At 42.7% G+C, this 23097-nt stretch overlaps 1 protein-coding gene and 1 long non-coding RNA gene across 3 annotated transcripts in view; both read left to right on the plus strand.

The window, feature by feature from the left end:
* The window catches only part of LOC120977924 (interleukin-13 receptor subunit alpha-1-like), a 135474-nt gene that overhangs the window by 41478 nt on the left and 70899 nt on the right, over nt 1–23097 (plus strand). The gene's annotated exons all lie outside the window — the stretch shown is intronic.
* On the plus strand, nt 8857–18653 carry LOC120977927. Its single transcript, XR_005774008.1, has 3 exons — nt 8857–8974; nt 15699–15701; nt 18643–18653. It is a non-coding gene; the product is annotated as an uncharacterized LOC120977927 (long non-coding RNA).

Below are 23097 nucleotides of genomic sequence, written 5' to 3' on the forward strand. Positions count from 1 at the left end.
ACCCCGAAGGGCTGTGGCGATGCGTAGGACTTAAAAAGCTCTGCATGTCCTCCATCAACACGTCTGTAAAGCGTCCTGTCCTTGCCGTCGTGGTAGGAGAAGGATTACTTTCACCTCTTCCCCTGTTAGATTCCCGTTGTGCTGTGACATCACCCTTATACGCTGTGTAAAGCATACTTTTTAACTTGTTTTGGAACTGCTGCATCCTTTCCGACTTCCGGTAATTCGGTAATATTTCAGCCACTTTGTGCTTATATCGGGGGTCTAGTAGCGTGGCCACCCAGTACAGGTCATTCTCCTTCAGCCTTTTTATACGAGGGTCCCTCAACAGGCATGACAGCATGAAAGACCCCATTTGCACAAGGTTGGATGCCGAGCTACTCATGTCCCGTTCCTCATCCTCACTGATCTCATTGAAGGTTTGTTCTTCCCCCCAGCCACGTACAACACCACGGGTACCAGATACAGTTGTGTTCAAAATTATTCAACCCCCGCTGAAATTGAGTGTTTTGGCCAGTTTGACATTGATTTTGATCATTTCAGTCATCTTGTTTACAATTAAATCAAAGAGGCACTTGTAAGTCAGACAAATATAACATAACATTTATAATGAAATAACCACAAATGTCTTTTCTGTGCTCACATCATTATCAGTTTTATTCAACCCCCAAGTGACATTCAATCTTAGTACTTAGTACAACATCCTTTTCCAGTTATGACAGCTTTTAAACGTGAAGCATAGCTTGACACAAGTGTCTTGCGGAGATCTACGGGTATCTTCGCCCATTCTTCATGGGCAAAAGCCTCCAGTTCAGTCACATTCTTAGGCTTGCGCGCTGAAACTGCTTTCTTTAAGTCCGACCAGAGGTTCTCAATCGGATTTAAGTCTGGTGACTGCGATGGCCACTTCAAAATGTTCCAGCCTTTAATCTGCAACCATGCTCTAGTGGGATCATTGTCCTGTTGAAAGGTCCAACGTCTCCCAAGCCTCAGGTTTGTGACGGACTGCATCACATTTTCATCCAATATCTCCTGGTACTGAAGAGAATTCATGGTACCTTGCACACACTGAAGCTTCCCTGTACCTGTAAAACAGCCCCAAAGCATGATTGACCCCCCGCCATGCTTCACAGTAGGCAAGGTGTTCTTTTCTTCATAGGCCTTGTTCTTCCCCCTCCAAACATAGCGTTGATCCATAGGCCCAAACAGTTCTAATTTTGTTTCATCAGTCCACAGAACACTATCCCAAAACTTTTGTGGTTTGTCCACATGACTTTTGGCATACTGCAGTCGACTCTTCTTATTCTTTAGAGACAGCAAGGGGGTGCGCCTGGGAGTTCTGGCATGGAGGCCTTCATTACGCAGTGTGCGCCTTATTGTCTGAGCTGAAACTTCAGTACCCACATCTGACAAATCTTTTTTCAGTTCCTCAGCAGTCACACAGGGACTTTTCTCCACTTTGCGCTTCAGGTAGCGCACAGCAGTCGAAGTCAGCATCTTCTTTCTTCCACGACCAGGTAGCGTTTCAACAGTGCCCTTTGCCTTGAATTTGCGAATGATGCTTCCTATGGTGTATCTTGGTATGTTTAACATCTTTGCAATCTTCTTATAGCCATTGCCCTTCCTGTGAAGAGAAATCACCTCTTCTCTTGTCTTCCTGGACCATTCTCTTGACTTCACCATGTTTGTAAACACACCAGTAAATGTCTAGAAGGAGCTGAGTATCACAGTCCTTTTAAATCTGCCTTATTGGTGCTTATTATGCTTGATTGCTGCTCCTTGACATCCACAGGTGTTTTCAATAGACAGCAGTGGTTGACGTGGCTGAAGATGCTGGACCAGGAGGAGGATGGTGGCTTTGAGTTTGTGTGCTGCTTGTACTCATCATGTGTTGATCCCATAGGCATTTGTGATGTGAGATCATGTGCCTTCGCAAAGCAGTTGTACCTAGGTGGGTGTTGGACTTCCCACGACTCAGTTTCTTTTGGCACAGGTTGCAAATGGCATCGCTGTTATCAGAGGCAGACACACAAAAAAAATGCCACACCACTGAACTTTGAAATGACGGCATTCTGGTGGTGGCAACAGCATGCATTGATTGGCGTGCTGTCTGGCTGACCCCGGGTGCCGATACATGCTGTCTGACTGTTCCACTAGCTCCTTGCGACGACCTCCCCCTGCTTCAAACTAGTCTCCTCCTCCTCTCTGTCTCCCCATCTGAACTTTCCCCCTGTTCTTCTTTTCTTCGAGCGGGCACCCACGTGACATCAACGGACACATCGTCATCATCAACCGCTTCACTTGTATCTGACAACTCAGCAAAGGAAGCAGCAGCGGGTACAACATCATCATCATCACACCGTACGTCCATGTGTGTAATGCTGCCTGACTGAGACATATCCCTGTTATCTACATCCTCTGGCAATAATGGTTGCGCATCACTCATTTCTTCCAACTGATGTGTAAATAACTCCTCTGAGAGATCAAATGAAGCGGCTGTGGTGCTAGTGTTGGTGGTGGCGGCGGGCGGGCGAGTGGTAACTTGAGAGGTGCCCGAAGCTGAGCTGGAGGAGGATGGTGCGTCAAGGTTCTGAGCGGAAGCTGTAAAAGATTGGGTGTCCTGTGTAAGCCAGTCAACTATGTCCTCAGAACTTTTCAAGTTCAGGGTACATGGCCTCTGAACACTGGGCATTATTCTAGGGCCAAAGGAAATCACAGCACCACGACCATGACGGCCCCTATGGGGTGCCCTGCCTCTGCCTGTCATTTTTTTTTAGATTAGTGGTACTATGCGTGCAAGGTACTGTGCCACCCGATATGAGTGGTGGGCAGTGGGCACAGTACAGTCTGTGGGCCTGACACTCACTGGCAGGCAACTGCAATTATATTACAGAGAAAAATTAAATGACTTTTTTATCTGCAAGGTACTGTGCCACCCGATATGAGTGGTGGGCACTGGCAGTGGGCACAGTACAGTCTGTGGGCCTGACACACACTGGCAGGCAACTGCAATTATATTAAAGGGCAAAAATTAAATGACTTTTTTATCTGCAAGGTACTGTGCCACCAGATATGAGTGGTGGACAGTGGGCAAAGTACAGTCAGTGGGCCTGACACACACTGGCAGGCAACTGCAATTATATTAAAGGGTAAAAATTAAATGACTTTTTTTATCTGCAAGGTACTGTGCCACCCGATATGAGTGGTGGGCAGTGGGCACAGTACAGTCTGTGGGCCTGTGGCCTCTCACACACGGACAGGCAACTGCAATATATATATATATATATATATATATATATATATAAAAAAAAAAAAGCAGACTGATGTACCAGCCCTAAAAAGGGCTTTTTGGGGTGCTGTCATGACGCTGTCCTTACAGTAGATGAGTCTTTGAGCACTGGAGTGGACACAGAACACTGGCCTAGCTAACGATTTCTCTATTAATTCAGCAGCAGCAGCACTCTCCCTGCTCTAACTAACACTGCAGCTTCAGAATGAATCTAAGATGGATGCTGTCCTTGCTTTTTGATAGGAGGTGGGAGGGTCTGGGAGGGAGGGTATGCTGATTGGCTGGAATGTGTCTGCTGACTGTGAGGTACAGGGTCAAAGTTTGCGTCTGGATGGCCTAGCAGAGCTGATCTGCGCCTGGATGGCCTAGCAGAGCTGATCTGCGCCTGGATGGCCTAGCAGAGCTGATCTGCGCCTGGATGGCCTAGCAGAGCTGATCTGCGTCTGGATGGCCTAGCAGAGCTGATCTGCGTCTGGATGGCCTAGCAGAGCTGATCTGCGTCTGGATGGCCTAGCAGAGCTGATCTGCGTCTGGATGGCCTAGCAGAGCTGATCTGCGTCTGGATGGCCTAGCAGAGCTGATCTGCGTCTGGATGGCCTAGCAGAGCTGATCTGCGTCTGGATGGCCTAGCAGAGCTGATCTGCGTCTGGATGGCCTAGCAGAGCTAATCTGCGTCTGGATGGCCTAGCAGAGCTAATCTGCGTCTGGATGGCCTAGCAGAGCTAATCTGCGTCTGGATGGCCTAGCAGAGCTGATCTGCGTCTGGATGGCCTAGCAGAGCTGATCTGCGTCTGTTCCTGTTATTGTCGGTCTGGCTGTCCTTACTGCTTCTGGTATTCCGTTCATGTCTGCTTCTGTTCGTCAGTCCTTGTCCGCCTTCAGAAGAGGGTTCCTGTATTCCCCGAAGGGGAAATGCCCATCCTCTGCCTTGCTATGCCTTGTCTGTCTCTGTCTGGTCCCTTTTCTGTATCATGCCTTGCTCATGTACTGTCGGTACCTTGTCTGGTATCTCCTTGCCGCCGACTCCTGCTGCCACTGACTTGGTTTACGCTCTGGAGTAGCCCCTGGCAACTAATGTGGCTCAAGTCTATCCTCACCACCAGAGGCGCTAGTAAAGACCTGGTGTTGCTTAGTTACGCCCCTCCAAAGTATTGCTAGTCAGTGGCGCAGTGGGTTCTCACCCACTGATCTGGTTCAGTACATTGAGGTCTTCTATTATTGTCATTGTCACTTGTCTTGGTTCCTTTGTATGGTTTTGTGTTCCGTGGTCCTTGGCCTGTTTTGCCTTGTCCAGCTCGTATGGCGTCCTGGAGGTTCCCCTTGGGACCCCCGGCACTTGACAATGTGATACTCCAGGTGGAGTCCTCTATATAGGACAATGTGTGATCCAGGGGATTACCATTCCATTGTCATGGCTCTTCCCCATGCTAATGTACAGTATTCCAAACTGTGGCACAATGATGGTACTTCCATTGGAAGTATAAGACCCCTTTCACACGAACAATACGGATTGTGTGAGGATCTGTTCAGGAAAAAAATAGGATTGCGTCCTGTGGTTCAGTTTTTCTCCGCTCAGGTGCAATCAGTTTTTATGTGCTTTATACGCAAGTGAAAAAAAACTGAAGAATTACAAACAACATCTCTTAGCAACCATTAGTGAAAACCGCATTGCTTCCGGATGCAATGTGTTTTTCACAGAAGCCCCATTCACTTCTATGGGGCAAAGGCTGTGTGAAAAACGCAGAATATAGAACATGCTGCGATTTTCACATAAAGCAGAGATGATGCATGAAAATCAACGCTAATGAATAGTGTTGGGCGCGAATATTTGAAAAGCGAATGTTAATCACGACTATCGGCACTTTGAGAATTTGCGAATATTTAGAATATAGTGATATATATTCGTAATTTTGAATATTCTACATTTTTTGCTTGTGGGCCAATGAGAAGGCTGCAATGTCTTTGTCTGAGCTTAGCAACATCCCTAGCAACCAATAGGAAAGTTGCCTACCCCTTACTATATAAGAACCTCCCCAGTAGCCCTTGTATGCAGTATTTTGCAGATCTAAGGGTACTTTCACACTTGCGGCAGAGGATTCCGGCAGGCAGTTCCATCACCGGAACTGCCTGCTGGATCCAGCAATCTGGACGCAAACGGATGCATTTGTGAGACGGATCCGGATGCGGATCCGTCTCACAAATGAATTGCAATACCGGTTGTCATCCGGAAAAACGGATCTGGTATTTATTTTTTTCACAGATTTAATGGTCTGCGCATGCATGGACGGAAAGAACGGATCCGTTTTGCTGGAACACTTGGGGCCAGATTTGGCATTAATGCATTTCAATGGAAAATATTGCCGGATCCGGCATTCTGGCAAGTGATCAGGATTTTTGGACGGAGAGAAAACTGCAGCATGCACGTAAGAGGGACTGAACTGATGCATCCTTCTTGATGCATACTGAACGAATTGCTCTCTATTCAGAATGCATTAGGATAAAACTGATCATTTCTTTTCCGGTATAGAGCCCCTAGGACGGAACTCAATACCGGAAAACAAAAACGCTAGTGTGAAAGTACCCTGAGAGAGACAGCAGTGTTATTGCTGTACTCTCTGCTTTCTTGTGTCATTACATTAGATAGTTAGTTAGCTTATATATATATAATACAGATAGTTAGTGGTTAGATAGTGATATAGTGTAGCTGGTCTAGCTGTAGCGGTTCTGCTGTCCATACATACATACATACATACATAGTGCTGTGATGTCAAAAGTTCACAACAATACTTAGTGCACCAATCACTAATAGGTAGTCAGACCTGTTAAACTGTGAAGTTGCATGTTTTGCGCCAAAATATTCGCATCGTTAGTGCCTATTTCGCAATCACGAATATATTGGAGCACTCTATCTGCATATAAAGCTATTGTAATGCTCTGCCGTGCCAACCATTTTCTCCAGTCTCAGGAAACTTCTAGCAGCTTGAAAAATTTAGCTATAGTGACCCACGCCTGTATTTTGCGCGCATTACGCAAATATTACATTGCCGATTTTTCGCGATCAAGAAAATAATCTCGAATTCGCGAATATATGATGAATATTCTACCAAATATTCGCAAAATATTGCGAATTCTAATGTTGCTCCTGCCACTCATGACTAACTCATGAACACAGACCTATAGAAAAGAATGGGTCAGGATTCAGTGCAGGTGCTATGCGTTCACTTCACGCATTGCATGTGCCCTGAAAACTTGATCGTGTGAAAGGGGCTTAAAGGAGAAATGCTGATCTGAGACTAGAAGCTGTTGGAGCATTCCTATCTTTGCAGTCTTCATGAAATTGCTTCTCAGTCGGGAAAAGGTTTAACCCAGGGCTGGTGAAAAATGACCTAGCCTTCCAATATTTTCTGTTTAATCAGGTTTCCTTAATTTATAGGTAATTAGATCTGTAGAGGGATCCAAACCCATTGCTGCACATATACTCATTGAGGGTGTATCATATCACCTGTGTTTTTGAAGAAAGTTTTGTTTTGTTTTTGTTAGTGTCTGTCTTTTAACCCTGTGTTTTTTCTTTAATAGTTTTCTTATTTATGATTTTCTTAAATCTCTGGTTTTGAATACTGATTCTAATGTTGTTGTACCTCTTTGGGCTTGGCACACTGCCACAGCGTCTTGTTTGGCACACTGCCTATATTTCTAGCTTTGCATGCCTCTTCGGTCTTGGCAAACTGTCTATTCTGTCTTGGCACTTTGTTTACTTTCAGATAATCTGCCTCGGCTTCTGACTATGTCACAATGGTTGTGGCTGACTACCAGTGGGCTGGCCTTATTGTATATGAGCAAGGCCTACTGCATGTGAATCTTGTTTACTACCTGTGAACTTGGCGCTCCATTCCTCTTAAGGCCTCTTTCACACGGGCGTTGCTGAAAAATGCGCGGGTGCGTTGCGGGAACACCCGCGATTTTTCCGCGCGAGTGCAATACATTGTAATGCGTTTTGCACTCGCGTGAGAAAAATCGTGCGTGTTTGGTACCCAAACCCGAACTTCTTCACAGAAGTTCGGGCTTGGGATCGGTGTTCTGTGGATTGTATTATTTTCCCTTATAACATGGTTATAAGGGAAAATAATAGCATTCTGAATACAGAATGAAAAGTAAAATAGCACTGGAGGGGTTAAAAAAAATAAAAAAAATTTTTACTCACCTTAATCCACTTAATAGCGCAGCCGGCATCTGCTTCTGTATTCTTTTCTTTAGGACCTGGCTAAAGGACCTTCGATGACGTCACTCCGGTCATCACATGGTACGTCACATGATCTTTTACCATGGTGAATCACCATGGTAAAAGATCATGTGACGTACCATGTGATGACCGGAGTGACGTCATCCCAGGTCCTTAAACTATAGTTAATGCTCTCCACAGGTCCTATATAGTAAAAGAATCAGACGGAGATGCCAGGCATCGCGAGCAAGTGGATTAAGGTGAGTTAAATGATTTTTATATTTTTTTAACCCCTCCAGCCCTGTTTTACTTAGCATTCTGTATTCAGAATGCTATTATTTTCCCTTATAACCATGTTATAAGGGAAAATAATAAGGTTCGGGTCACCATCCCGATCGTCTCCTAGCAACCGTGCGTGAAAATCGCACCGCATCCGCACTTGCTTGCGGATGCTTGCGATTTTCACGCAACCCCATTCATTTCTATGGGGCCTGCGTTACGTGAAAAACGCACAAAGAGGAGCATGCTGCGATTTTCACGCAACGCAAAAGTGATGCGTGAAAATCACCGCTCGTGTGCACAGCCCCATAGAAATGAATGGGTCAGTATTCAGTGCGGGTGCAATGCGTTCACCTCCCGCATCGCATCCGCGCGGAATACTCGCTCGTGTGAAAGGGGCCTAACAGTGGCATCCACAGTGCCGTGCTGTCTTTTAACAGTGACCCTCCCTCTTAACAGTGACCTCCACTTCAGCCCACCCCTTGACAGTGACCTCCACAGATCCCCACCCCCTTAAGTGACCTCCACAGTGGTCCATCCCCTATAGAGTGGCATAGAAGAGTGAAGAAAAATGGCTAAGTTCTTATGGAAACCTGTGTAAAACTGTGTGTATGTCCGTGAGGCAAAGACTGAAGGACCTGCAAGCTTCTATTGGCTAGTACGGGTCATGTGATGGTGCCATATTGGTCCAGTCATTTGGCTGTGCATATGGAACAGACAAAAGACAGAAATTTGTTTTTATATATATGAGATTATGCAGCCTATCGATGACAAAGTGCCAGAGATAGAGACCTAATATCTGAGGCAGTTTTCTCTTGGCTTTGATAAGCCACATAGTTACAGTATGTCCCCTCCCCAGGGGTGCACCGCCAATGAGGCGAGGTGAGGCGATTGCCTCAGGCAGCACCAGGTAGATGCAAGAGGGGGCAGTGGAAGGGCCATGGGCAATGAGCGCTCCATTGTGGAAACGCTCATCTCTACATATTCAACTGCATTGCTGTACTCGGGAAGGACAGCAATACAGTTGAATGTCATGATGGGGCATGGGAGTAATATCTCTCTGGCCCCCCGTTTCCTCTAATAGGCTTTAGTCTTAGTTCCTGTAGCCTATCAGAAACCGGTGTCATCATTATTGCACTGCATGAGCCGGGCTGCATACAGCTCAGGGCACAGACTAGAAGAGGTCTGTGTCTAGCACTTCATTGTTGACAGCAGAATTGAGGTAAGTATTTTTATTTGGCAGCATGTTGTTGCTGGGGGTCATTATTTTGTAACTGGAGAAAGCACTATGGGGACATTGCAGCTGTAAAAAGAAGCATTTTTGTACTGGCACACATTATAAGGGAGCCCCTATAGGAACATCTGTTCTACTGGGGGAACTAAAAGGTTTTTTTTTGGCACACATTATAAGGGAGCATTTTTTGTACTGCACACATAAGGGGGTATTTTTGTACTGCCACACATTATAAGGGAGCATTTTTTATACTGGCACACATTGCAAGGGGGAATTATTTTACTGGCAAACATTATAAGGGGTAATTTTTGCACTGGCACACATAAGAGGGAATTATTACTACTGGGGGGCACTATGGGGCATTATTACTTCTGGGGACAAATTGAGGGATGTTATTGCTAATGGGTGCACTGTTATCACATAGTGCACTCTGGCAGAGAATTATTACTATTTGTGGGACGTTTGGGAGGACTGTTACATTGGGAGGCACACTGGCTTAGCGTAGCACAATTACTTTTGCAGGATACTATGTCTACGGCACTCTAAGTTTCAGGGACAATATTTTCTGGATGTCAGAGGTATGTGGCGCTGTACTACCCTGTATGTTTTGAAGCTCTGTATAAAATGTTTTCCAAGTATGTTTTTAAGCGTAGGGCTGGATCGAAGGGGTTAAGAAATTGACATTGGGGGGGTCGTTTCAGTTTTTGCCTAATGCAGCAGAAAGGCTAGGTGCATCCCTACCCCTCCCTTATATTTATCTTTGTTAGTGCTCGGGTGTGCTGTAGTGGAGATGACTGGGTGAAAAGTACAATTACACTTACTGGTAATTGGGTTTCTTGGAAGTCCCCATAATGACACCTATGTTTTCCCCATGTCTCATTTCTTTTGTTTGAGTATATGTTTAATTTTGCTTATGTTCTGCCTTTGGGTTCTTGATAAATCACTGAAGGTGGATGATGGAGAGGGGTGTTTTGGCCTCTCTGGGTGTGTTTTTCCTGTCCCTACAGGGCGAAGAAACCGAATTACTGGTAAGTGTATTTGTCTTTTTTTAACAGGTACAACAGACTGCCATCGAAATCTGACTAAAGTCTAAAAGGCAGTACATCTGTCAGATGAGTTCTCTGATGCCCAGCACCTCTCTGTCCGCTACTGAAGAGAGACTAAGGCTACATGCACACAACAGTGAAAAAAGTCTGTTAAAAACTGACATTTTTAAACTGACGTTTTTTTCACTGATGCCTTTCTGAGAAACGGACGTTAAAAAAACGAACCTATTCAATTGTACGGGGGCAGTCTGTCAGTGAAAAACTGACAAGATAGAACATGTTCTATTTTTTACGTCTGTTTTTCACTGACCATCAAAAAAACTGCCGCGTGAATAACCCCATAGACTACCATTGGTCTTAAAACAGACGTGTGATGGCCGTTAAAAAAAAATGTCCATGACATGTCCGTTTTTCACTGTCATGTGCATGTAGCCTGAGCTCACATTCTTTTCTATTTCTATTTTTTTTTTTTTTTGATTTTGAGCTTAGTTAACGCAGCGCTCTTATTCTCCTCGCTGTTTACTTGTTCCAGGAAACATCACAGGAACCAGTTGCATCATAATATTTCGTAACACAAGAGCTAACTATTTTGTATTTGCTTCTGTTTTTTTTTTTTAAACCTGTGCACACAAGTTATTTCATTTTGATTGCTTATAACTAGAGATGAGCGAATTTCCACTTATTAAATTTGTTCACACTTCGTTTGATGGTAAAAGGTGAATTGCGTTATGGATTCCAATACCACAGACCATCACCTTTTACCAACAAATGAAGTGTGAACGAATGTCAAAATATGAAATTTACTCATCTCTACTTATAACATTACACTTTTCACATTTTTTTTTATGCTCCCCTCATCACTCTTTGAGCAGTACAAGAGAAAACATAGGAGCAGATTTACTAAGACTGGTATTTCTTATACCAGTCTCATCTCAGACATAGCTAATATATATTTTTTAAGTTTCTATATGATAAATGGGAAAGGGGGTTGCATTTTTAATATCGGTGGCACTTCTCCTTGTGATGTGTATTGTATATTGCAGTGTATTCTGATTTAACCAGTATCCGGAGGCAAGGTGTATTAGGTGTCTCAATATGGCACCATATGGCTGCCATGGTAGCTGTTCTGTACCCCTTGATTGTTACCCACTAAGAAACTCTAGACCCCCCCCCCCCCCCCCAGGAACATTACAGGGATGCTATAATTATACTTCTAAAATGTAAAGATTTGTGATCTAGTACATGTGGAAAGTGTTAAAGGTCAAAGTGAGTATAGCTGTGGTTGAGGAAGTAGGAGGTAAAGAAATTCATGTTGTCAGTACATCTGGAAATACCCTATTATTTCTATCATTATTTTGAATTGTGTGTCATTTGTAGCAATTAAAAATAACTATAGCAGCTGCCACCCCTTCCACCTTCTCAAGATAATAATCTAGCAACATAGAATGTGTCGGCAGATAAGAACCATTTGGCCCATCTAGTCTGCCCAATATACTAAGTACTATGGATAGCCCCTGGCCCTATCTTATATGAAGGATGGCCTTATGCCTATCCCATGCATGCTTAAACCCCTCCACTGTATTTGCAGCTACCACTTCTGCAGGAAGGCTATTCCATGCATCCACTACTCTCTCAGTAAAGTAATACTTCCTGATATTACTTTTAAACTTTTCCCCCTCTAATTTAAAACTATGTCCTCTTGTAGCAGTTTTTCTTCTTTTAAATATTCTCTCCTCTTTTTCTTTGTTGATTCCCTTTATGTATTTAAAAGTTTCTATCATATCCCCTCTGTCTCGTCTTTCTTCCAAGCTATACATGTTAAGGTCCTTTAATATTTCCTGGTAAGTTTTGTCCTGCAATCCATGTACCAGTTTAGTAGCTCTTCTCTGAACTCTCTCCAAAGTATCAATATCCTTCTGGAGATATGGTCTCCAGTACTGAGCACAATACTCCAAATGAGGTCTCACTAGTGCTCTGTAGAGCGGCATGAGCACCTCCCTCTTTCTACTGGTAATGCCTCTCCCTATACACCCAAGCATTCTGCTAGCATTTCCTGCTGCTCTGTGACATGGTAAAATTTTAGTTGCCAGATTTTTGACCAAGCATTTAAAAGGCCAGAGCTTTGTCCTTTTAGTAAACTCTCCTCTGCTGACCTCTAGTGGCCAGTACAAAAACTGAAATATTTCATACGTTTTAGGTTATTTATTTATGTATTTGTTCATTTTAGATGTGCAGGAAAAAAATATTTTACACAAAAGATAGGTTAACAAAAACTATATATATATTTTTTTTCGATAGCACCCATTTTTTAAAACAATTTGCTGAACAGAATATGGAATAAATGCACTCCAGATACATGCTATCATTTTCTTCCACTATAATTTAGCAGTAGCTGGCTCTCGGGATGAATGCTTACACTATTATATGACTCATATATCAAGTACAAGAGACTTCAGCTTCCACCTTTAACAGGACTAAACAGCTTACGGCAATTTATTAAATAACTCTAAAATGTCAAATGGAGCCAGGTTGTTGCTGGTGGAAAGTATTCCTAAATGAACTAGGATACAATACAGGAAGCTTCTTGTATGTATGATGGGATGTATAGATTTTTGTATGATGGCACAAACTGGGATCCAGGAGTTTAGTTCTGTCTTTGGTGTTTGCAATGACCTTAGCCCTAACAAGTGGCCATTGACTTCTTTATTGACATTCCCCAGAGGTGAGCAGGATTACCTGAAGCTGCCATGAAGAATAGTGTTCCCATTTGTGCTTTTCCATAGTTAACTGTATCAATCCTATACGTATACAGGGTAGAGATGAGTGAATAGATTCTACCAATTTGGAATTCGTTTGGAATTTCCCAAAGAATTTAGATTCTAACAAACCCGAATTTCTTGTGGTTCGTTCTGGGTGAGTAAGAGAGGGAGAGGGAACTGCGATATCACATTCTGTGGTTTCCTAGGCTTCAATCTCTCTCTCAAAAATATGAGTCTTAGGAGACCGGAGACTCTTATTTACAAAATTTCAGGGAAATTGGAACATATTTGATTGGGGTAGAATTGATTCTGAGGAATTAAATATTAAAAAAATTTGCTAGATCAAAGAACATGAAGTTTAATGACGTGTTCTGAGGTTTTCAATTTTTTAAGTATTCCTCCAGGTTCAGTGTGGCTGGCAGATTGACCCTTTAAATGATGACGAAGTTACTGTCGAAGCAACCATACCAAACTATGGAGGAACTGGATAAATTGTCACAATGAAAGAGAGAGGTTTTTCCCACCAAGCCATGTAGAGATTTGCCATGGAAGATGAAAGTGTTGCTTCCTTAGATGCTCCTATAACTTTTAATTAAAATTGATTCACAAAAATAAAGAAGTTGAATGCGTGGGGTGCTGTAGTTACCAGGCACGACCACTACACAGTGGGTGGAGCGGTCCAGTTCCGGTGCCTGGCTCCAGCTCATGAAAACAGCTGGGATGCTGGGAATCAAACCTTTGCCTAGCTGATATAGATGACCTATCCTAATTAGAGATGGGCGAATTTCATATTTTGAAATTCGTTCACACTTCGTTTGTTGGTAAAAGGTAATTTGCGTTATGGATTCCGTTACCACAGACCGTAACGCAATTCTATGACGGAATGCATAACGGAATGCCTTTAGAGGCATTCCATTATTCATTCCGTCATAATAGAAGTCTATAGGCTGCAAAACGGATCCGTTCCGTTTCCGTTACACAGGGAAGTCCTCCGCACTATGTTCGGTCAGCATCTTCTTTTAGTCTTCCCTTATATTCAAGATCCTGTTAAATCTGGCTCTTCCCCTACTAGCAACAAGAACATCCATAATTTATCGAAAAATGATTTAAAAAAATCAATAAAAAAAAACAAAATATAAAAATACAGCCTTACAGAAATGCATTAAAGCCCATATTTTCATTTAAACCCTTAGGTGCCAAAGTATCCAATGTAAATATCCACCTACAGTACTTTCCATTTGTGACAGCTTCTTCGCTCTGTCACCTCCTCTAATTCCCAATTTAACCAGATCTATTCCTCTAAATCTAAGCAGTTTAGAATTGCATCCATGAAATAATCTGAAATGTCTTGGAATCATCTTTAAAAGTTGACCACCTCTACTGCTTTCTCTATGTCCCTAATGTGTTCTCTGACTCTTATTCTTATTTCTCTCATAGTCAATCCCACATAAATTTTTTCACACGGCAAGTGGCGTAATATATGATACCACTGGTGCTACAAGAGATATAATGCCTAATTTCAAAGTTGCGGGATCCACTACTATTTGTAAAGTACTTCACTCTATCAATATTACTACATGCTTTGCAGTTGCCACAAGGGTAACCACCTTTTCTCTGAGTCACATTACCAAATGGTCTACTAATTTGTGGAATGTAGTGGCTATGTACTAGCCCATCCTTCAAATATTTTGCTTGCCTTGCAGTCAGAGGTCTATTAGTTAATTTTTCTTTCAAAACTGGATCTGTCAAAAGAATATCCCAATGTTTTAACAAAATCTGTTTATTATACTGGGTGATAAATCGTACATAGGATGTAAAAGTTGTTATCTGGATTTTTCTTTGGTTTTATTTATTGCTTTTTTAACTTGGCGTCTACTGTAACCTCTTTCTTCAAAACGCCTACTAAGTTCATGTACACGGGCCTGAAAATACTTCTCGGTCGAACAGATCCTTTATAATCTTAAAAATTGGCCTGTAGGAATGCCATTAATAAGAGGTCTGAAATGTGCTGATAGAGCATGTAGTAAGGCATTAACAGCTGTATGTTTTCTGAAAATATCCGTTTGGATCTCACCTTCACTATCCACTTTGATTTTAAGATCCAAAAAAATCTCCCTGGCCATCCTAAATGTCAATTTGACATTGAGGTTATTTTGATTCAGTTCTTCCATGAAAGTATTTAATTCCGAGGATATTCCCTCCTATATAAACAGGATATCATCTATATAGCACATCCAATTGTGCACCTGTTCAATTCCTGGGATATTCTCATAAAAAAAAAAAAAAAAAACTTTCCCAAGTTCCCAAAAATACATTTGCATATGCCGGGGCACAGGTCGTCCTCATGGCAACACCTTGGGTTTGAAGATAGAATTTGTCCTTAAAGACAAAAAAATTATGTCTCAGGATAAATTCCAAAAGAGTCAATTAAATCCTGATAAAGACCACTACATTGTAAAAACATTCTGGTAGCCTTGAGACCATCCTCATGACGAATACTTGTGCATAACGATTCCACATCTGTCATCACCAACCACATGTTGTCATCCAAAGTGATTTCTTCCAATCCATTATGAGCCGAGGTGGTATCCTTCAAATAAGAAGGTAAATTGGTGACCAGATCTTGCAGATAGATATCCAAATACTTACAAATATTTTCATTCATACTTCAATTACCCACAATAATGGGCCTTCCTGGAGGATCTATCTTATTCTTGTGGACCTTGGGAATCAAATAAAATGTCGCTATCTCCGGATTTTGAACTTTCAAGGCATCTGCCAATTTTTCTGAAATTATTTCCTTTTCTACCGCTGTGTGTAAAATCACCATCAATTCATCCTGAAAAACAGGGAGGGGATTATTTGAAAGCAGATGGTAACACTTTTTATCCCGTAGTAGTTTGAAGGCTTGTCTTTCATACATACTGTATTGTTAGGCCACACCATTATATTTCCTCCCTTGTCTACTTATTTATACGTCACCCCCTCCAATTTTTGTAATTCTTTCAAGGTTTTCCATTCTTGACTACTTAACTGTTAACTGTTGGATATTCTCCGTTACTAATTTAACAAATATTTCAACTGCTGGACATAAATTTAGTGGGGGGAACATTTTGGATTTTTTGCGTAAGGCTAGTGGTATTTCACTTACCTTATCTTCCTCCTCATTTTGTAGGGATTCCAGAATGCGCAATGCCTCAACTTCTTGTGTGGTGACCAACCCTTCTGAAACTGATTCTTTGTGATGTAACGGGGATGTACCATGAAAAATATTCTACAGTTTTCAAACCAGCACCTGGATCTGAATACTTTTGATTTTTATATTTTTTTTAAATATACTTTTATTCAGGGAAAATACAAATAAGCAATATATAAAGCCGTTGATGACACATAGTAAATATGAATGTCATTACAAGCACATATGTAATCAAATAGAATCCACTAAAATATCATTTTGGACATAAAACAGGCATATTTCCCATTTTTCATTTTTCTCCCTCCCCCCTCCCTCCTCCCACTTATAACAGATTCCCCCAACTTTGAACCAAACTATCAGTCAAAAACTTGCCATCGAAGATGTCTGCGTAGATATATCTTATTGTTCTATTTATCTGTTGACAGATATATATCACCTTATATTCTTAACCTGTCAATATATGAATATAGGCTCACATCACGTGTTTTCCACTCCCAATTTTCCTAACAACCCCTTTATCTGTTCTTCCAGGTACCACTTAGTGTGGCGGAATGGCATCATCATCTCTTGAATTTCAACCGAGGACAGAGCATAGGCAATAAACTTCCTCCACTTACAGAAAAAGGGCTTCGTAGACTTTTCTTCATTATGTTCTGCTTCTAACTTATCCATATAAAGAACATGTTTCATTGTACCCACAGCTTCTTCCAGTGTAGGGATGGTAGAGTATATCCAATGTCTTAGTATAATTTTTTTAACTGCTAATAAAAATAAGTGAATGCCCTTGATGTGTGTGGATTGGGTTATTTTCCCCTTGGTATCAAAAGGAATATAGTGAAAGATACAATGCAGTGGAGTCAATTGTACATCAATTCCCCAAATCTGCTTCATGAACTCCAGCGCCCCCTTCCATAGGGGATGTAGAGAAGGGCAGCTCCACAATCCGTGCAATAAATTGGCTCTCTGCAATTGACATTTCGGGCACCATCTAAGATAATGCGCTGGGGCATCTCTATAGGATAAGTCAAATGCATATGTTGCCTTGTGTAATATTTTAAAATGCATTTCCCTCCATATCTCATTGCCAGTTGCCTGCCTCACCCGGTCCATTTCCTCCCCAACTTAGCAGTTAATGACCTATCATCAAGCTCAATTTCCCATTTCTGGAAAACTTTTATTTCCAGAGGAATTGAGTGAGTGTTCTGGATTTTCCGATAGAAGTCTGATAAGGAACTCTGAACTCCCAGCAAGGCATCAAACCAAGCTCGTCTCTCCTGATCTCCCATATGAATGGCTTGTGATCTACAAAATGATCTTAATTGATTATAGGGCAGAAAGTGTGAGGGGGGCAACTGGAACTGCGATTGGAGAACCTGCCATGATAGGAGCTCGGTCCCTGTGGGATTAAGTAGCTGTTTCAAGGAGGTTATCCCCTTCTCCCTCCATAGTGTAAACATCACCGACTGTCTCCCTACTGGGAAGGCCGGGATGGTCCATAACGGCATATATGGAGAGAGATACATGGGCAATCGAAATAGCTTACGAATTCCTTTCCACGCTGCTAAAGTATCCTTCAATAGTGTGTATTTTCTCAGAAGAGGGGGGACGTCTCGGAGTCTAGTATGTAAGATGGCCCCTAGATCCCAAGGAGCAACTAATTCCCTTTCTAAAGGCGTATTTGAAAAATTTGATGAACCTTTCAGCCAATCCCTGATATGTCTCCAAAGGGAGGCCAAATTATAATTACTGACATTAGGCATCTGTAAACCACCTTCCCACTTCAGTAGACATAACTTTGCATACGCAATCCGCGGTCTCTTCCCTCGCAACAGAAAACGTGAGAAAGCACCCTGGATCCTGTTGATATCTATATGTTTCAACAGGAGAGGGATGGTTTGCATGGGATAAAGCAGTCTGGCGAAGCTGACCATCTTTAATAGATGGGCTCTTCCAAATAGAGACAGCGGTAAGTGTAGCCACTTTTCAAATTCTTCCTCAATCCTCTTGATTAATGGGTCAAAGTTTAACTTGTACAGAGATAATGGGCTCCTGCCTATTTTAATGCCAAGATATGTCAGATATTGAGGAACTACTTCCACATCTTGGGGCATAAACGGTGAACAACGATCTCTGGTATAGTCCCTTAAATATAACAATTGGCTTTTACTCACATTAATTCGGTAACCCGTCATATCTCCAAAGTAATGTAAGGAATCTAGAACTTTTCGTAGATCTGTGGCCGGGGAATTAATGAAGAGCAAAATGTTGTCCGCAAAACATATAAGCTTAGTTTCTCTATTCCCCACCTTGATACAGATCTGATTGTATCAAGAATCTGACCAGTGGTTCTAGGGCCAGGTTAAAAAGGAGTGGGGATAGAGGACAACCCTGCCTCGTACCTCTGTGGAGGCGGAAAGGCGACGACAAAAATCCCGGTAAGTAAACCTGTGCTTTTGGGCTAGCATATAAACTGTCAAGAAATGCCCGAAACGGCCCACTAAAACCGAAGGCCTCCAGAGCCCTTCCAAGCCACTTCCAATTTACATTATCGAAGGCCTTTTCCGCATCCACAGACAACAAGGCAGGGCAAACATTTAGATCCTGTCCATGAAATAAATAGTCCTGCACCGCTAAAACCGTCCTAATAATGCTCTCCCTTTAGTAAACCCTACCTGATGAGGGCCGATCAGACGGCATCAATTCCGCTAGCCTATTTGTCATCAGTTTGGTCATGATTTTAAAATCTTGATTAATCAGTGAGATCGGGCGGTATGAACCCATCTGGGCAATATCTTTACCCGGTTTAGGGATAAGTTTTATGTGAGCTAGCTTTCCCGTCGACATAATTTCTCCCCCATTTAAACAAGAGTTAAATAGCTCCTGTAGAACTGGGGAGACTTCCTTTTTAAGGGCCTTGAAGAATTCCGCAGGGAACCCATCCGGGCCCGGTGCCTTCCCGTTCCCAAGTGATTTAATAGTATTTTGGACCTCCTCAACTGAAATCGGCTTATTGAGATGGCTCAACATGTCCTCTGTGAGTTTGGGGAGAGAGACTTTGGCCAGAAGTTCTTCAGCTCTCAACTGGTTATACTCATCCTGGGAGTATAACGCTTCATAATATTTCCTAAATCATTCCACAATAACCTTCGGATTTGTGTGTTTTTTCCCAGTTTCATCTAATATTGTCTTAATGGCAGGATTATAGCGTTGTGCATTTATCAAATTGGCCAGCATTCTCCCTGCTTTATTGCCGTACTTAAAACAATTTAGCTAAGTGATAATCCATGTGCAACTTTATCTGCTGTTCTAAATTGTGATCATAGTTGTGTTTCGCCGTGACCCATTTGACCTTTTTGATTTCGGTAGGGTTCGCTAGAAAAGAGGTGTATGCACCACGAACTACTTCCGTGGCCTGTTGGAGCCCAAGCCATACTTTTCTCTTTTTGGCTGTTGTGTACGAGATTATGTTTCCTCTAATAACCGCTTTTACCGTGTCCCAGAGAAGGCAGTGATTTATCTCTATGACCTGCATTATTATCTAGGAATTACCACCACCAACCTCTCAGCCTATCTGTAAAATCATCATCCGACATCAGGTAGCTAGGCAGGTGCCACACTCGGTCAGTACCTCTAGGGACAGTATCAACAAGTGTAATGCACACCGGGGCATGGTCCGACACCACCATGTCTGTGATCTCTGCTAGTAGAACTTTTTTCAAGAGCTGCGGCGAGGTCAAGGCATAATCAATCCTAGACCACGACCGGTGCACATGAGAAAAATGAGTGAATTCCCTCTACTGGGTTCAGGAACCTCCATATGTCTATCAGTCCCGTGGAACTCAAAAAGGGTTCCAAGGAATACCTCCCACCCCCAATGGATTGCTGAGGTTGATGCGTGGGTTGAGTTTGTTTTCGATCTTCCACCAGATTGTGTACTGCATTGAGATCTCCCATCTCCTGAAAATTCTTACTTTCCAGGCTTCTGAAAAAAGAGGCTTGACCAGAGTTGGGCCCATAAACATTAAATATGCTCAGGGGTACCACAACCGTGTTTAGCTTGAGATATAAAATGCTGCCTTCCTCATCACATTCAGTTGAGACAACATCATATGACTCACCCGCTTGTGAATAAGACCTACCACTCCTGCCTTCCTATTTCTCGATGGAGAGCCTAAAACACGTCCCACCCATAGACGTTGCATATGCCACAAATCAGCTTCCTTCAGGTGCGTCTCTTGAAGCAATGCAATGTCTGCATTTAATTTCTTAAGGTGTTTGAGTACCATTAACCTTTTCTGCGGGGCTCTGAGGCCCTTTACATTCCAGATGAATACTTTCATAAAATATATAATAAAAGGAACTTGCAAGAAGCGTCCCCCGGAGGAAGCATCTTACGTTTGTTAACGTAACATGTAATAAGAGCAGCACATCTACAAAACATAACCGAATAAGTAACTAAAAACATTTCCCCCAACCTTAGAACAATAACAATACCAAATCGCTTCGTTCGTATCAACCTTGACGATCCATATGGTGACTTTTTAGACTTCACTTTTTTCGCACTGAACTGGCGAGAGTAGTCGGACTCTGTCTCGCCAGATTCCCTCCAACGCAATCCCATCTTACTTTTGCCCCTATTACCCGTAGATATCTAGCAGTAATTACTCCCCTCCCCCAACCCCCCAAAAAGAAGGTACTCACATCGATGTACACCCCCAAAATACCAGTATAGAGTCAAACATTTTTTAGGATTGCGGGAGACGCAAGAGTCAGCAAAGCCTGAGCGGCTTCTAATAACAGAAGTCAGTCCCAGTCCGAGTTAGATACTTGACTGAGAACTTCTCCAGACATGTTCGGATAAGCTTCAAAAGATCTCGAACTCAATTGCCCGCCTGAACGACCTCCTCTGGGTGATGAGCGTCCTCTGGGTGTTGTTCCTGGCCTCGGGCTGCCAGAAGAGTCGCAATCTTCCAAGGCCTCCATCGCATCTCTTGGTGATATATAGGTGTCAGTCCCCCCATTTTTTCTAAAGACACGCAGGATGGCTGGGTAAATGAGGGCGAATCAGATTTTCTTTTGTACTAGTTGTGTGCAAATCTGGGAAAAGGCTCTTCTCTTCTTAGCCACTTCCACAGAATAGTCTCCAAACAATAAAAGTTTATTACCTCTTACCATGAGAGGCTGATTTAAACGTCTATACATCAGCAAGATAGATTCCTTGTCTGTGTAGTTTAGGAATTTTACTATTACCGGCCTCGGTCTGGACATTTGATTCCCTGGGAGGGCCGATTCTATGGGCTCTTTCCACAGTAAGCGGTAATTCAAACCCCAACGCTTGTGGGAGCTCTGAGGAACAAAAACTAGCCAACTGATGTGCCGGAATGTCCTCAGAAAGACCTATAATCCGGATATTACTCCTCCGGGAACGGTTCTCCAGGTCCTCCACTTTTTCTTGCAGGGCCTGATTAATGCAATCAATTTCTCTGACCTGAGATTGAGTTTTCCACAGTTCATCTTCCAGGGCCCCTGTTCTTTGCTCTAAGTCGCGAATATGAGAAGAATTCTGTGCGATGTCCTGCTGTAGCTGCTTCATCGTAGCAGTAATAGTAGATTCTAGCGTGGCCTTTATATCAGGGGCTAGTATCTGCGCGACTGCCAGCGCAATTTCTTTACTTGGGAGCTCCATCTCCTGGAGCTGTTGCAGCTGCTGAGTTTGTGGTGGCTGTTCACCCTTGAAGTTGTCAGCATCGGGTGGAAGGGGGGGCTGAGAAGAGGAGCGGGTTGCTCTCCGCTTACCTCCGCCATCTTGCCTGTTTGCAGCTGGGCTATATCCCATGGCGGGAGAGGAGAGTCCGTCTGTGGGGAGCCACTGCAGACTAAAAACTTGTCCATGTGCCTCCCGACTGAAGATGAGAGGCAGCGATCAGGCCTCTGGTCCCGGCAATCCCCAGATATGTAGCAGGGTATGAGGAGCTTCTCCACCGCGCGTCTTCACATGTGCACACCGGAACCGGAAGTCCAATACTTTTGTAATTCAATGTAATTAAACATTTAGCATAGACACTGAGTTATTCAGTAAAATGTATTTGTATAGCGCCACCTGCTGTTTGTTTTTTTTTCTTATTTTATTTACCTGCTCACTGAGAAGGCCGCACATGCTCAGTTTAATCCTTCAGCTGCCTCCTGAGCTGTGATAGGAAGAGCTGAGACACGCCCCTTGAGTTGTCAGCTTGATATAAATATAGCAGAGCAATGAATGAGGAGATTTGTGGATCCATGTGAGGTACAGGGCTGGTTCTAGCTTTGTTACAAAGAGATTGTCATGTACTATGTGATCTGAGTTTCATTTTCTACATTAGCCATGGAATAACCCCTTTAAAATCATTTTCGTTGCAAACAAATTAACGTCCTTAATTACCGTAAAGCGATCCAAATTACTGGAAGGGGAAAAATTAAGCCCTTTAGACAATATCCTCAATTGACAATCAGTTCATTTATATGCAGAAAGATTAATTACCTGCCTCACTTTCCAAAATAATAGCAACTTGTAAAACGACTACATCTAGAACTTTTTGAAGAAAAAAAATGTTTCTGATAATATCATGTTATGGGGAACAGTCAAGGTTTTATGTTCACGTAAGGCTACTTTCACATCTCTGGCATGTCTGATTCAGCCAGACAAAAAACGCTGCATGCAGCAGTATTTGCCTGGCCAAAATACGGGATTTATGCCAGAAAGCGGCTAGATCACCTCCGAATCCCATTATAGTCAACTGTAGAATCCGGCAATTTTCACCGGAGATGTGAAAGTAGCCTACATGAATGAGCTCTTCTAAACTAGCTCCTGGAATAGTCCAGGGACAAAGGACATTAATAGATGAACCAGAGCTCACAATTTTTTAAATAAAAATAAATATTCATATCATCCACGGAGTCTGACCACAGATGCTGTGGTTTAGAAATGGCAATTTACTCCTGGAATATAGAGGCAAGAAAAAAAAAAGATGAGATTTGCAATAGACATTTATCAGTTTTCTCTTTAACTTGCAAAGCTTGGATACAATACAGTACAATG

This window comes from Bufo bufo, chromosome 8 (genome assembly GCF_905171765.1).
Source record: "Bufo bufo chromosome 8, aBufBuf1.1, whole genome shotgun sequence".
NCBI lineage: Eukaryota > Metazoa > Chordata > Amphibia > Anura > Bufonidae > Bufo > Bufo bufo.